General features: G+C 43.3%; 1 pseudogene; it reads left to right on the top strand.

The window, feature by feature from the left end:
• Positions 1–11211: 11211 nt before the first annotated feature.
• On the top strand, positions 11212–13003 carry LOC105486670 (regulator of chromosome condensation pseudogene; annotated as a pseudogene).
• The last annotated feature ends 498 nt before the right edge of the window (positions 13004–13501 follow it).

Here is a 13501-nt window from a genome sequence, read left to right on the forward strand (position 1 = left end):
GCCCTATGGAAGGATACATGAGCACAATTGCTCTTTCTTGCCTCTGAGGAAACTTCTTGGCAGACAGTGTAGAATTCATTTCTACCTCTTTTCATTAATTCAACAAATACTGAGAGCCTTCCACTTCCATTTGCTTAATAAGAAAAAGGGGCTAGGACTTTGAAAGCCAAAACTGTTTCAGTCATTTACTGACTTTGTGATCTTGGGAAACTATGCATAAGTCTCAGTTTCTAACTATATAATGGGAATAAACGTGTCTACCTTTTAGGTCCTCATAAAGATCAAGCACTCTTGGATGTCCCCTGCACCGCAGGGAAACGTGGCTGCTTCCCCCTCTGGTTGCCTGCAGCTCTTTGCATAGAGTTCACCTTAGCCCTGGTGATTCGTGAGTGCCTGCTTGCCACCAACACGTGTTTCTGAGTCCTGCAGGGCAGGGGCTCCACTTTATGCCTCAATCTGTACCCAGATTCTGGAAGAGTCCCCTGCTCACTTGAGGGTGGGTTGAATGAATAGCAAACTGATTTATTTCCTCCATCAGGTCCTGAGAGAATACCTGGGCTGCAAAGATAAACATGCCTGAGGTCTACCAGATCTGGGCAGCATGGTGGGACAGAGGGACAACTGAAGGCTCATGTCATGGTCACCTCCCAGCCAGTTGAAGGGCTGTTGGGGCACTGACAGTAGACAAGACATCTAAAGCCAGCTAGTAAGACTCCAGGGCTTACAAATACTGCCCAGTTCCTGAAAGTGGCATCCTGCAGGCACAGGAGAGCACACTGTCCAAGTCATAGTTGGAGGCACATTGAAGGCACCAGCACCATCTGGCCCTCTACCCCAGAACTTGGAACCAGCGGGAATTACAGGACTATAGGTTTCATCTCAGCCAAAGAAAGGAGTTCTCAACAGTCAAAACTGTGTGACTATAGAATGAGCTGCCGAGGTGGTGAGTTTCCCAGCCCTGAGAGTTTTTATGTAAGGCATCCACAGCTATATTCTAGGAATGTCTTATTGGTGTGGTGAGTCATGAACCACTGGAGGCTGGATTGTGTTCCAAAGTGTGGCGCATGCACGACTGGTGGTCCATGTGCTGATTTTACAAAGCACACAGACCATTTTTTAAAAAACTGTGTTTTCTTTCGGTTAAATTATATAGATTTTGTAGTTATTCCCTATTTTATGAGAAGTGAGATCTGTTTTTCATTTATGGAACAACATAAAGTTTTATTTTAAACAAATATATCAAATACAATACCATTTATAATTGCTCAAAAATAAGATATTTAGATATGAATCTAACAAAATGTGCATAGGACTTGCATGCTGAAAATTACAAATACTGGTGAAAGAAATCAAAGAAGGTCTAAGCAAATGGAAAGACATACCATAGGCTGGAAGATGCAGTAGACTGAAGATGTCGGTTTTCCCCAGATTGACACACAGGTTTAAGGCAATACTATCAAAACCTCAGCAAGATTTATATATATATATATATAATATATATATATATATATAATTATATATATATATATATATATATAATTGGCAGGAGAAAAGTATTCTAAAATTTAAATGAAAAGGCACAAAAACTTGAATAACTAAATTTAAAAATTTAAAGAACAATCAAGTGAGAAGAATCAGTCTATCTTATTTCAAGACTTATTGTATACCTATAGTAACTGAGGTTGGGTGGTATTGGTGGAAGGCTAGACACATAGCTAGATCAATACAATAGGATAAATAACCAAGAAACAGATCCAGAAAAATATGCTTATCTAATCTTTGATAGAAATGTGAAAGTAAGTCATTGGAGAAAAGAGCCTTTTTAATAGATGGTGCTAAGGTAATTAGATATTCATAGGCAAAAAAAAAAAAAAAAAAAAAGCCAAAAAACCCTCAACCTGTCTTACACCCTTTGCAAAAGTTAACTCAAAATACATCATGGGCCAGGCACAGTAGCTCACACCTGTAATCCCAGCACCTTGGGAGGCCAAGGCGGGTGGATCACCTAAGGTCAGGAGTTCGAGACCAGCCTGGCCAACAGGGTGAAACCTCATCTCTACTAAAATACAAAAATTAGATGGGCATGGTGGCATGTGCCTGTAATCCCAGCTACTCAAGAGGCTGAGGCAAGAATCGCTTGAACCCAGGAGGTGGAGTTTGAAGTGAACATAAATCACGGCTCTGCACTCCAGCCTGGGTGACAGAGCAAGACTCCCTCTAAAAATAAATAAATAAATAAATTAAGAACTTAAATATAAAACATGAAACTACAAGACTTAAAAGAAAATAGAAGGAAATCATCAGGATATAGGATGAGATAAAGGATTCTTAGACTTGATACCAAAAGCACAACCCATAAATTGAAAAACTGATCAACTGGACTTCTTAAATATAAAAACTTTTGCTCTTCAAAAAGCCTATTGATAATTTTTTAAAAGCCACAGACTGAAAGAAAATATTTGCAAACATCATGTATGACATCATAGTATCTAGAATACATAAGAAAGTCTTAAAATTCAACAGTAAAAAATCCAATCAAATAAGAAAACGGGAAAAAATCATGAGATACTTTACCGAGGAAGATATACATTTATCAAATAAACACATCAAGAGATGTCCAAGATTGTTATCCATTAGTGAGATGCAAATTAAAACCACCATGGTATATCATTACACACCTATCCAAAATGGCCAAAAAAAAAAAAAAAAAAACAATTTTATGACCATACAAATGCTGGCAAGCATCTGGTGAAATGGGGTCACTCACACATTGCTGATGGAAATATAAAACACTACCACCACTCTTGAAAAGTGTTTGTCAATTTTTTAAAAAAACTAAACATCCAACTACCATGCAACCAATCACAGTCCTGGACATTTCTCCCAGATAAAAGGAAGCAAATCTACACAAAATCTTGGACACAGATGTGTATAATAGCTTTATTTTTAATAGCCAAAAACTGGAAGCAACCCAGATGTCTTTCAATGGTGAATAGGGAGACAATGGAATACCATCACCAAATACTACTCAGCAATGAAAAAGAAGTTTATTTAACTTTTATTTCTAACATACAACAATCTGGATGAATCTCCAGAGAGTGATGATGAATGAAGAAAGCCAATCTCAAAAGGTTATTAGACATACTGAATGATTTTGTTTATATAACATTGTTTAAATGACAAACTTATAGAAATGGAGAGCAAATTAGTGTTGCCAAGGATAAGGAGGGTCTGGTAGTGCTAGGGAAGTGGGTGTGGCCACAAAAGGGCAATAAGAACAACCTTGTGGTGATGGAATTTTATGTATCTTGACTGTATCAATGTTAATGCCCTGGTGCTAATAGTACTATAGTTTTGTGAGTTGTTACCATTGGGGAAAGCTAGGATACAAAGATCTCTAGGTATTATTTCTTACAACTGCATGTGAAACTGCAGTTATCTCAGAATAAAAAAGCTTAACTAAAATCTAGTAAATACACCGAAGTTAAAATGGACCTATGTAAAGAAAATAAAGTGAATGAAATGACAGTGGCAAGTGGTATGTGGAAATGACAAAACTTTTGAAGGCATCACTCTAGTAACTGGCACATAGGAAGCACTGACCCCGAGGATCCCCAGGTAGGATGGTAGGGGGTGTTTGAAGTTAGAAGTCCTGGCTTGAGTTCTGCCATCCACACACCACAGTGTCACGTTGCTGGGCAAGTCATTTAAGTCCTTTGCCCTATTCTCCTCACTGTCAGATAGGAATGAAAATGAATTTGTATGACTGCTTCACAATACCTTCGTGAGAGTCAGGCAAAGAAAAGTCAGTATGAAAAAGCAGCTATGAATATCAAGGTCTCTTCCCAATCTGAGATTTTATGAATATGTGTTAAATTAAAGAAGTCCTAACAACACTATTTATGTAGTTATCACATTAAAAATGCTGTGTGTGGGTCCCGGTGGGGTCTTCCCTCCTCACGCCTTCCCTTCCTCCCTCCATCCTGTCTTCCTTCCAAAAATGTATATTGAAGACCTAGTGCATGTCAGCTCCTTTGCTGTAAGCATGAGCTACAGAGACAAATGAACATATTCCATACTTTGAGGATCTAGCATGTAGTCTGGTGGGGATAACAGACAGACCCTAAGTTATTACATGGGGGGGTCATTTCCATTCTACCAAAACCAAAAACATAGCCCCTGAGTCATCCTGGTGGATTGAAAGGGATGTTGAAAGTGCATTTAAAGGGCTGAGAAAAAAGAGGAGGAGGAGGGGACTGGGTTTCCTGTCTTTCATTGTCCAGAAGTTTCCCTAGACTTAACTGCATGGCAGGAGGGCTCTAAGAGCAGCAAGGGGGAAAGTGAGTGAGGAAGAGAGTCGCTGCTTGTGCCACATTTGCTACTATCCCATTAGCCAAAGCAAGTCACAGGCCAGCCCAGATCCTAGGGGATTGAGAGAGATTCCAACTCCATGGGAGGAGCTGTAAGCTCTGTAGCCATTGGTGATCTATCATAGAAAACGAGCTTGATAAATATAGCTGCATTTATACAGCTTGTCTGACTGGAGGTAGGAGCCTTCCATGGGTCCCTGGGGACTATGGCCCATGTTAAGGAACATGGCCTGCACCCTGTCCAGCGGAACCCACTTCCTGCCTCATCCCTCTGCCAGGGAAGTATATTCAATCCTTGGAAAACACAGTTCACAGCGGGGGCCTGGATGCCAGGGATCAGCACAAGAAACTCCCAGGACACTCAGCTGAGCCCATTGATGGACACATTTCCCCTTGCGCTCTCCGGTCCCTCAGCATCCTGTCCTCACCTCCCCCAGGGGAGAGGACAGTCATCTGCCACCTGCACATTTTCTTACCAATACTTCTGCTTCTTGGAAAACTCCCAGGGCACTCTAGCACAACACTAAGAAGGTAGTATTGGAATGCCTCCCTTTCCAACACATCCTAATACTAAGATTCTGGCTTCAAACAACACCAGCTTACAAGTAGCACTCCTCAGCCAGGGACGTAGAGGCTTCCCGGGGTGGTCGCCTGGTTGCTGATGTGGCTGTGGCACAGAAAGCTGCTTTTCCTGTAACTTATTTAGAGAATTAAAGAGCAGGTTTTGCCAAAGTCCTGTTGACAGCAACTTAAGAAGCTGTGGGATGAAGGATCCAGGATGCTCCCTGATTCTGTTAGCAGCCTCCCCCGAGGGTACCAAAATGTGATCTTTAGACAAACAGAGCCTCATTAGAACACAGACCTCTGCCAGAGAATCCTGCCGGCCAGCTGAGGCCCAGGGAGTGCTCAACTGATACAGAACAGATTGCTCTGGAAGTCAGAGGTCCCTTGCAGGACTGGCCAGCACCAGGGCGGCATGCCCAGACCTAGAAAAATCTTGATTTACTAATGTGCCCAGGTAAGGATGTGTCACCCTTCCAGCTCTAATCCAGCAGCAAGCACTGGGCAATTGCAAAAATGTTTTGTTAACGTAATGGGATGTACTGCAGAAAGGGGGTGATTAAAAGCAGATGAAGGCAGGAGCCAGTGATTGGGCTCCACTGGGGGTGCATTCCACTCTGGGCAGAGGGGCCCACCAGGCTGGTGTGGGGAGGTCTCTGAGTCTCCAGCACCGCCTCCAGATTGGCCAGATTCATGGGAAATGTTCCTACGTGTGGAGGAGCATGCTGAGCACAGGACAGAGAGTTCTGATGCTGAAGTTCACCAAACATTCAGATGCCCCAGCTGCAGATTTTACATTGGCCAGGGTGGGTGACTGCCGGGTCCCCCTGGAACCATCCAGTGGTCACAGATTGGCCGAGTCCCACCCACTGGATGAAAGACTTCCTTTTAGAGAACTAAAATAAAGACACCTGGCTGATACCTGACCAAAGGGAGCCTCTTCTGCTGTTCTCTTTACCTGACAAGCTCTTATTTACTTCTCAAAACCCTGTCACCACCCTTGGGCCACCTCCTGCAAGAAGCCATCCCTCCCAGCCCTGCAGGCTTCATCACACTGCCTGTGTCACATGGCATCAGCACAGACGATTAAGGTGTTTCTTTGCCCATCTGGGGCATTCCCTGTGGGCAGGCCATGTTGATTCTGTGTATCCACTGCCTAATTTGGGTTCTGGCATAAAATAGTGCTAACTAAACACATTTGATCCATAAATAAGTATTCTTGCCTTGATTACTTTGACTTCAAAATAGTAGTGGCAACTCATGAGCTTGGTGTACAAAAAAAGTCTCATTGCTTTTAATATTTAAATTTAAAAATAGCATGTGTTCATACTCCTCTTTTCCTCGCCAAGTAGCATACTCCACACCCCTGGGGTTGGATCATCCAAAGACTCTTCAAAGTCTGGCCCAGGCCCCAAGGCAGGACAATTACTTTCACCAGCATCTACCATGGTGCCACTCTCTTCTGAGCATCTCTCCTGCTGTTAAACACTATTTGGGAAGCCCTGGTCAGATGTAGAAAGTTCTGGGTGCATGGCAACAGTGATTCAGGACCCGAGACACAGAGGGACTCTCTGACCTGCTTAGTGATGCTCAGCACTAGTGGATCCCAGGGGAATGCGCCTGGGCTCCCAGTGTTAAATTACTCGGGTAGATGGCTACTTTAACTTACCTACCCGCACATGCAGTAGGTATGTATAAGGAGACACCCCTACACTCACACATGTTCGTGAGACATGCCCATAGAGACTGGGTAGGAGGTTTGTCAGCTTCAGCCACATCTTCTTGTGGCCACCTAGGTCCTTAGTTGAGCCAGGATGGCCAGTCTCTCTCTCTCTGTTTCCACGGCACATATGCCATGAGGGACTCACTCCCCTGTTCTTTCTCATCATCTTTCCCCAATAGGATCCTTCTCAATCCACTCCCTAACATTGAACCTCAAAGTGCGAGGGCTTGAGATATTGACTTCTTCCCAGAAATCATGAGGAATATTGGAAAACGTGGCTTTCTCAATGCAGAACAGTAAATATATGCTGTAAATGCTACAGGCACTTGCTTGCTGACATTTAGTTACACAAAGGGTCCTGGCTAACATCTAGTTATCAAAGAACATCTACTTCAAGGTAATGTGATGTTTTCACTGATAATCAGCATTTAATCTTACCAAAATAATTTGAAGTTCAATCAGTGGACACCACCTCCATACACTCATAACACACAATCACATAGATGGTTGAACATTACGGCATATGTGCAAAGGGGATGGTGCTTATGAACTTCAAATCAGGAAAGACATTGCTTCATTCTTGTTGTTAAGACCATTGACTAAATGAAGAGAAAGACCAAATGCATGAGTATCTATTTACTTCATTATTTCTGTTCAATTCTAGCATAGGATCTTAGTAGGAGTTTTATAGATTGAATTGCGTCCTCCTAAAATTTATACACTGAAGCCCTAACTTCCAATGTGGCTGTATTTGGAGGTAGAATCTTTGGAAGAAATAAAGTTAAATGAAGTCAAAAGGGTAGGCCCTAATCCAATTTGACTAGTAGCTTTTAAGACGAGGGTGAGACACTGAGGATATGCATACAGGCAAAATGCCATGTGAGGACAGCAGGGAGGCAGCCACCTGCAAGCCACGGAGAGAGAGTATGGGAGAAACCAAGCCTGCTACTGCATTCATCTCAGACTCCCAACATCCAGAACTGTGAGAAATTAATTTATGTTCTTTAAGTCACTCAGTCTGTGCTATTTTGTTATGGCAGCTTAAGCAGACTAATACAGGCACAAAACCTAGACATCCTGCCCAAAGAAGATGATGCCTGAGATGACCAGTGAAAAAGTAGGAGGTAAAGAAAACAGATGCAAGGGTATTTGAGGTGGAATCATGTTGTCTGATGTTTGGAGTGTTTTCTGCCAGCCTCTTATGGGCTCAGAGGATGGTGATGGAGCTAAAATGCAGAGAGAAAGAAAAGATCAACACTTGACCTTCACATTTCAAAATAGTCTTGTGAAACTCATCAAAGTGACGATAAGGTGGTTCAAAAAAGTTATTTTAGGGATATATTTAAGATGTTGAAAAGCTAGAGCTACACTCACAAACAAAATAAGCATCAGCAGTGACAAGAGACAGAATGTGGACTCACATGGCCCAAGGCTAAAGCTGCAGAAACGGTTGCTGGTCCCACAAAGCCAACTGCCACTGGAAACCGGGCCCAAGCTCACTATTGGGGAGTGGTCCAGAACCAGCTTCCCTGTGTGAAACCTACAAGTTCATTGGACTTCTGGGCACACAGACACGAAATCAAGCCTGAGATGGTTTTCCTGTGGCTGCAGATGATGATGAACTTTTCCCTGGGGTAGCGGGAGGGAAAGGTGGTATCCATTCATCCTCTGGAAGCCACGAAAACCTGTGCTTTGGCCTGGGCACAGGATCAGTGATATCTCTATGGGTGCAAACCGTGGGTCACAAATATGAGAGCATTGATGGTGCAGAAAACCCAGGGACTGGGTAAAGGCAACAACAAAACCACCAGGCAGGAGAAGTGAATGCAGGGACAAGAAAAGGCAACTAAAACAAAAACCAATACCACACCATGGGCACAGTAGGAAATTCGTAGCACACGAGGAAAGCTACCACTATAACAATCATCCAACAGACAAAACAACCAAAAGGATTCATTCAGAGGAAATGAAGATAACATAGACCAATCCATTCACTGACCAATTCAATAGGAGTGTTGGGAAGCTACACATTTACAGTGCCCGGTACTGTTCTAGGTACCGGAGATGCATGGACAAGCAGACAGAAGTCCCTGCCTGGCTCAGGGGAAGGAGATAGCCAAACTAACTTAGATAGTACACTAAGAATTAGTAAGTGCAACAGAGAAAAATGAATCAAAGTCAAGTCAATTCAGAATATGGGGCTGGGAAAGAATGGCTTACAATTTAAGTTGGATTTAAAAATAAAGATATTAAGCAGTTCTCCAAGAAATAGTGAAAGAAATACTATCGATCAAAACACCAGTTGATCATAAAACAAAAATTGGTGAAAATGAATAAAAAACAAGTGGACATAGAAAAAATAATAAGAAGCAGCCCATGAAATGAAAAATATAATCTTTAAAGTAAAAGACTGAAAGTTCAGTAGATGGGATGAAAATAAATAAACCAGACACAGTAAAAGATACAATTAATAAAATGGAAAATAACATTGGAAAATTTATGCATAATTCCACACAGAGATATATAGCAAGGAGACTATTAAACAAAGTTGGATAAAGCCAAATGTTGATTAGGATCAAATTTTCATTAGGATATAAGGATGTAGGAACCTCATACATAGCTAGTGGAAGTAAAAGCTATTACTATTCTGAAAGGCAATCTTGCACTAGTTAAATTAGGTATGTTCCTGGAGATAGGTAGAGACATAGATGGATACAGAGATAGAGAGAGAGAGATGGATAGACAGATATGTGTATAGAGGTAGGAATAGGGATATCTCAAAGAAATGTTCTAAATCCAGTAAGAGGACAAATACAAGTGGGATTTATCTGTAGTGTCAAGGCTATAGAGAAGATTGGATGCTATCATTGGGAAATGAATTAGTAACACTTGGTTGGAGTACACCAAGCATTAATATGCAGCAATTAGAGGTAATGAACTTGACATGCACACAACAATATGTGTCTCTTACAAAATACAGTGTGACATATATAATTGTTTCCATAAATTAAAAATACATGTTCAGAAAACAATACATGTTTTAATATCACATATGAACAAAATAATATTAAACACACAGGAGTGGTTCTTCTGTGGGAGAGGGGAGATAAATAAATCATGGTAAAATAAAATAAACACATAGATAAAACAAGTGAGGGACCTTGTTATACACTAGTTGTCATGAAGTGAAGTGTGTGATTAACACAACCCTCAGTATCTGAGCTCCATGAAAAGGAAAAAAATAATTAAAAGCATAGTTATTTAAAGAGAAGTTAAAAGATATGAAAAATGATTGAGAACTTATAACATCAATCTAATGCAACTTTCAGAAGTAACAAGTAGAAGGGAAGGAGGAGGGACAATATTAGGAATGACAATGGGTGATAATTTTCAAGAGTTAACAAAGAATGGGAACTTTATATTGAAATCATATGCTGAGAATAATAAGTTTATACATGAATATTAATCATAAATAAAATATAACAGCTCAAAATTAAAGAGGAATTATCCAAGTCTACCTAAGAGATTGTCTACCGCTATGGTCTGAATTTTTGTTTCCCCCTGAAATTCCTATGTTGAAATTCTAACCCCCAAGGTGATAGTATTAAGAGGTGGGCCCTTCGGGAGATGATTAGGTCATGAATATGGAGCCTTCATGAATGAGATCATAATGCTTTCATTTTTATTCATTTATTTATTTTTTTTGAGACAGAGTCTCACTCTGTTGCCCAAGCTGTAGTGCAGTGATACAATCTCAGCTTACTGCAACCTCTGCCTTCCAGGTTCGAATTATTCTCATGCCTCAGCCTCCTGAGTAGCTGGGATTACAGGTGAGTGCCACCATGCCTGGCTAATTTTTATGTTTGTAGTAGAGATGGGATTTCACCATGTTGCCCAGGCTGGTCTCGAACTCCTGACCACACGTAATCTGCCTGCCTCAGCCTCCCAAAATATTGAGATTATAAGCATGAGTCACCATGCCCAGCCCATAATGCTTTTATAAAGTAAACCCCAAAAAGATCCCTTGACATACTACGTGAGAACACAGTGAGAAGGTGCCATCTGTGAACCTGGAAACAGGCTTTTACCAGACACTGAATCTACCATAGCTTTAATCTTGTACTTCACAGCCTCTGTAACTGTGAGAAGTAAATTTCTGTTGTTTATAAGCCACCCAGCCTGTAAGATTATTTTATAGTAGCCTAAACAGACTAAGACTTCTACAAAAGAATTATACCCAGACTGACAGCAGACTTCCAATCAACCACAATAGAGGTGAGGAGAAAACGGAAAGTCATCTTCAAAGGAGCTGTGAGCCTAAATTCTGCACCCAGTTAACTGTCATTCCAGAGTATTTGAATTAAGGACATTTTCAGACATACAAGAATAAGAGAGTTTATACCTCCACTGAAAGAACCATTAAAAGATAAATTTTAGCAAGAAGGAAACTAAATTCAGAGGAGTAGAATACAACAAGAAATGGTGATTAAAGGAACTGGTAAACTATGTTGGTAGATGCAATGAATTCTTGATAGAAAAAATAAATATGGGCCTTGTGGCCGACGTGCACCGAGGACAGGAAGATGTCACCCAAGTGCATAGCTAAAAGAAGGTCCCCCCTAGCAGATGCCATCCCCAAAAGCAAGAAGGTGAAGGATGTGAGGGCCGCTGCCTCCCGCCACGTTCCTGGTGCCCGCTCCTGCCAAGTCTCACACAGGTCCCACAGCACAGAACCCGGCTTGGTGCTGACACTAGGCCAGGGCGATGTGGGCCAGCTGGGGCTGGGTGAGAATGTGATGGAGAGGAAGAAGCCAGCCCTGGTATCCATTCCAGAGGATGTTGTGCAGGCTGAGGCTGGGGGCATGCACACCGTGTGTCTAAGCAAAAGTGGCCAAGTCTATTCCTTTGGCTGCAATGATGAGGGTGCCCTGGGAAGGGACACATCAGTGAAGGGCTCAGAGATGATCCCTGGGAAAGTGGAGCTGCAAGAGAAGGTGGTACAGGTGTCAGCAGGAGACAGTCACACAGCAGCCCTCACGGAGGATGGCCATGTCTTCCTCTGGGGCTCCTTCTGGGACAATAACGGTGTGATTGGGCTGTTGGAGCCCATGAAGAAGAGCATGGTGCCTGTGCAGGTGTAGCTGGACGTGCCTGTGGTAAAGGTGGCCTCAGGAAACGACGACTTGGTGATGCTGACAGCTGATGGTGACCTCTACACTTTGGGCTGCGGGGAACAGGGCCAGCTAGGCTATGTGCCTGAGTTATTTGCCAACCGTGGTGGCCGGCAAAGTCTTGAATGACTACTGGTCCCCAAGTGTGTGATGCTGAAATCCAGGGGAAGCCGGGGCCACGTGAGATTCCAGGATGCCTTTTGTGGTGCCTATTTCACCTTTGCCATCTCCCACGAGGGCCACGTGTATGGCTTTGGCCTCTCCAACTACCATCAGCTTGGAACTCCGGACACAGAATCTTGCTTCATACTCCAGAACCTAACATCCTTCAAGAATTCCACCAAGTCCTGGGTGGGCTTCTCTGGTGGCCAGCACCATACAGTCTGCATGGATTCAGAAGGAAAAGCATACAGCCTGGGCCAGGCTGAGTATGGGCGGCTGGGCCTTGGGGAGGGTGCTGAGGAGAAGAGCATACCCACCCTCATCTCCAGGCTGCCTGCTGTCTCCTCAGTGGCTTGTGGGGCCTCTGTGGGGTATGCTGTGACCAAGGATGGTTGTGTTTTCGCCTGGGGCATGGGCACCAACTACCAGCTGGGCACAGGGCAGGATGAGGACGCCTGGAGCCCTGTGGAGATGAGGGGCAAACAACTGGAGAACCATGTGGTCTTATCTGTGTCCAGCGGGGGCCAGCATACAGTCTTATTAGTCAAGGACAAGGAACAGAGCTGATGAAGCCTCTGAGGGCCTGGCTTCTGTCCCACTCAACCTCCCTCACAGAACAGGGAAGCAGTGACAGCTGCAGATGGCAGCGGGCCTCTCCTCAGCCCTGAGCACTATGTCAGCTCCTGCCTTTTCCCATCAGCAGAACAGAATCCTTTTCCTATTTTTCTTCCTCCTCTTTGGAATTCTCCTGGGACCTACAGAATAAAGGAGGGGATGGACAGGGGATTTTCAGAAGGAACATGGCTCGCTCCAGAGCTATATGGTTAGACGTTTCTCCCCTTTTCCTTACCTTCCATGGTCCTGGTTGGCCCGGGCTTTACCTACTAGAAAACCAAAACCTCCCCCTTGGGGTTTGGTGCCCACTCTCTGAGAAGTTGGGTTCCATCAAGCCCCATTCTAGTCATGTGCCCCTTTCCTGTCCCTAACAGTCTACAGGCAAACCAATGGTACAGTCATAAGACCCGTCTGTCATGGACCCACGCCCAGAGAAACGTGCAGAAAAAGCAGAGCTGCATGGCTGTGGGCAACTCTAAGCCAAATATTTGGCTCAGAACAGGTGTCCATAAAACAAAAAAGAATGATCCTCCACTTGACCAAGAGAAAAATGATTCTCCCAGAAGCACAAAGCGTACTCTTGCCCCTCAGGCATTGCCTTTGTCCATCGCACCCATCCATTCATCTTTACCTGCAGCCAAGGGCCTGGAATCGCAAAGAGAAGCCACGCTGGGCTGGGCAGAGCAGAGCAGGGTATGGGGTGGGGAGAGAGGGTGGAGGGTTTTATAAACAAACTTAACAGCAATAATAAAAGGGGAGGGATTGAAGGAGGGACAGAGTGTTGGAGGGCCAGAGACTAGTCCTGAGATGGAAACAGCAACTTGTACAGTGGCTGAGAAAATAGGATATGGTTTTGATATTTTTTAATTGTAAAATATTTTGGAGGGAGAACAAAATCT

The sequence above is a fragment of the Macaca nemestrina genome, chromosome 9 (assembly GCF_043159975.1).
Source record: "Macaca nemestrina isolate mMacNem1 chromosome 9, mMacNem.hap1, whole genome shotgun sequence".
NCBI lineage: Eukaryota > Metazoa > Chordata > Mammalia > Primates > Cercopithecidae > Macaca > Macaca nemestrina.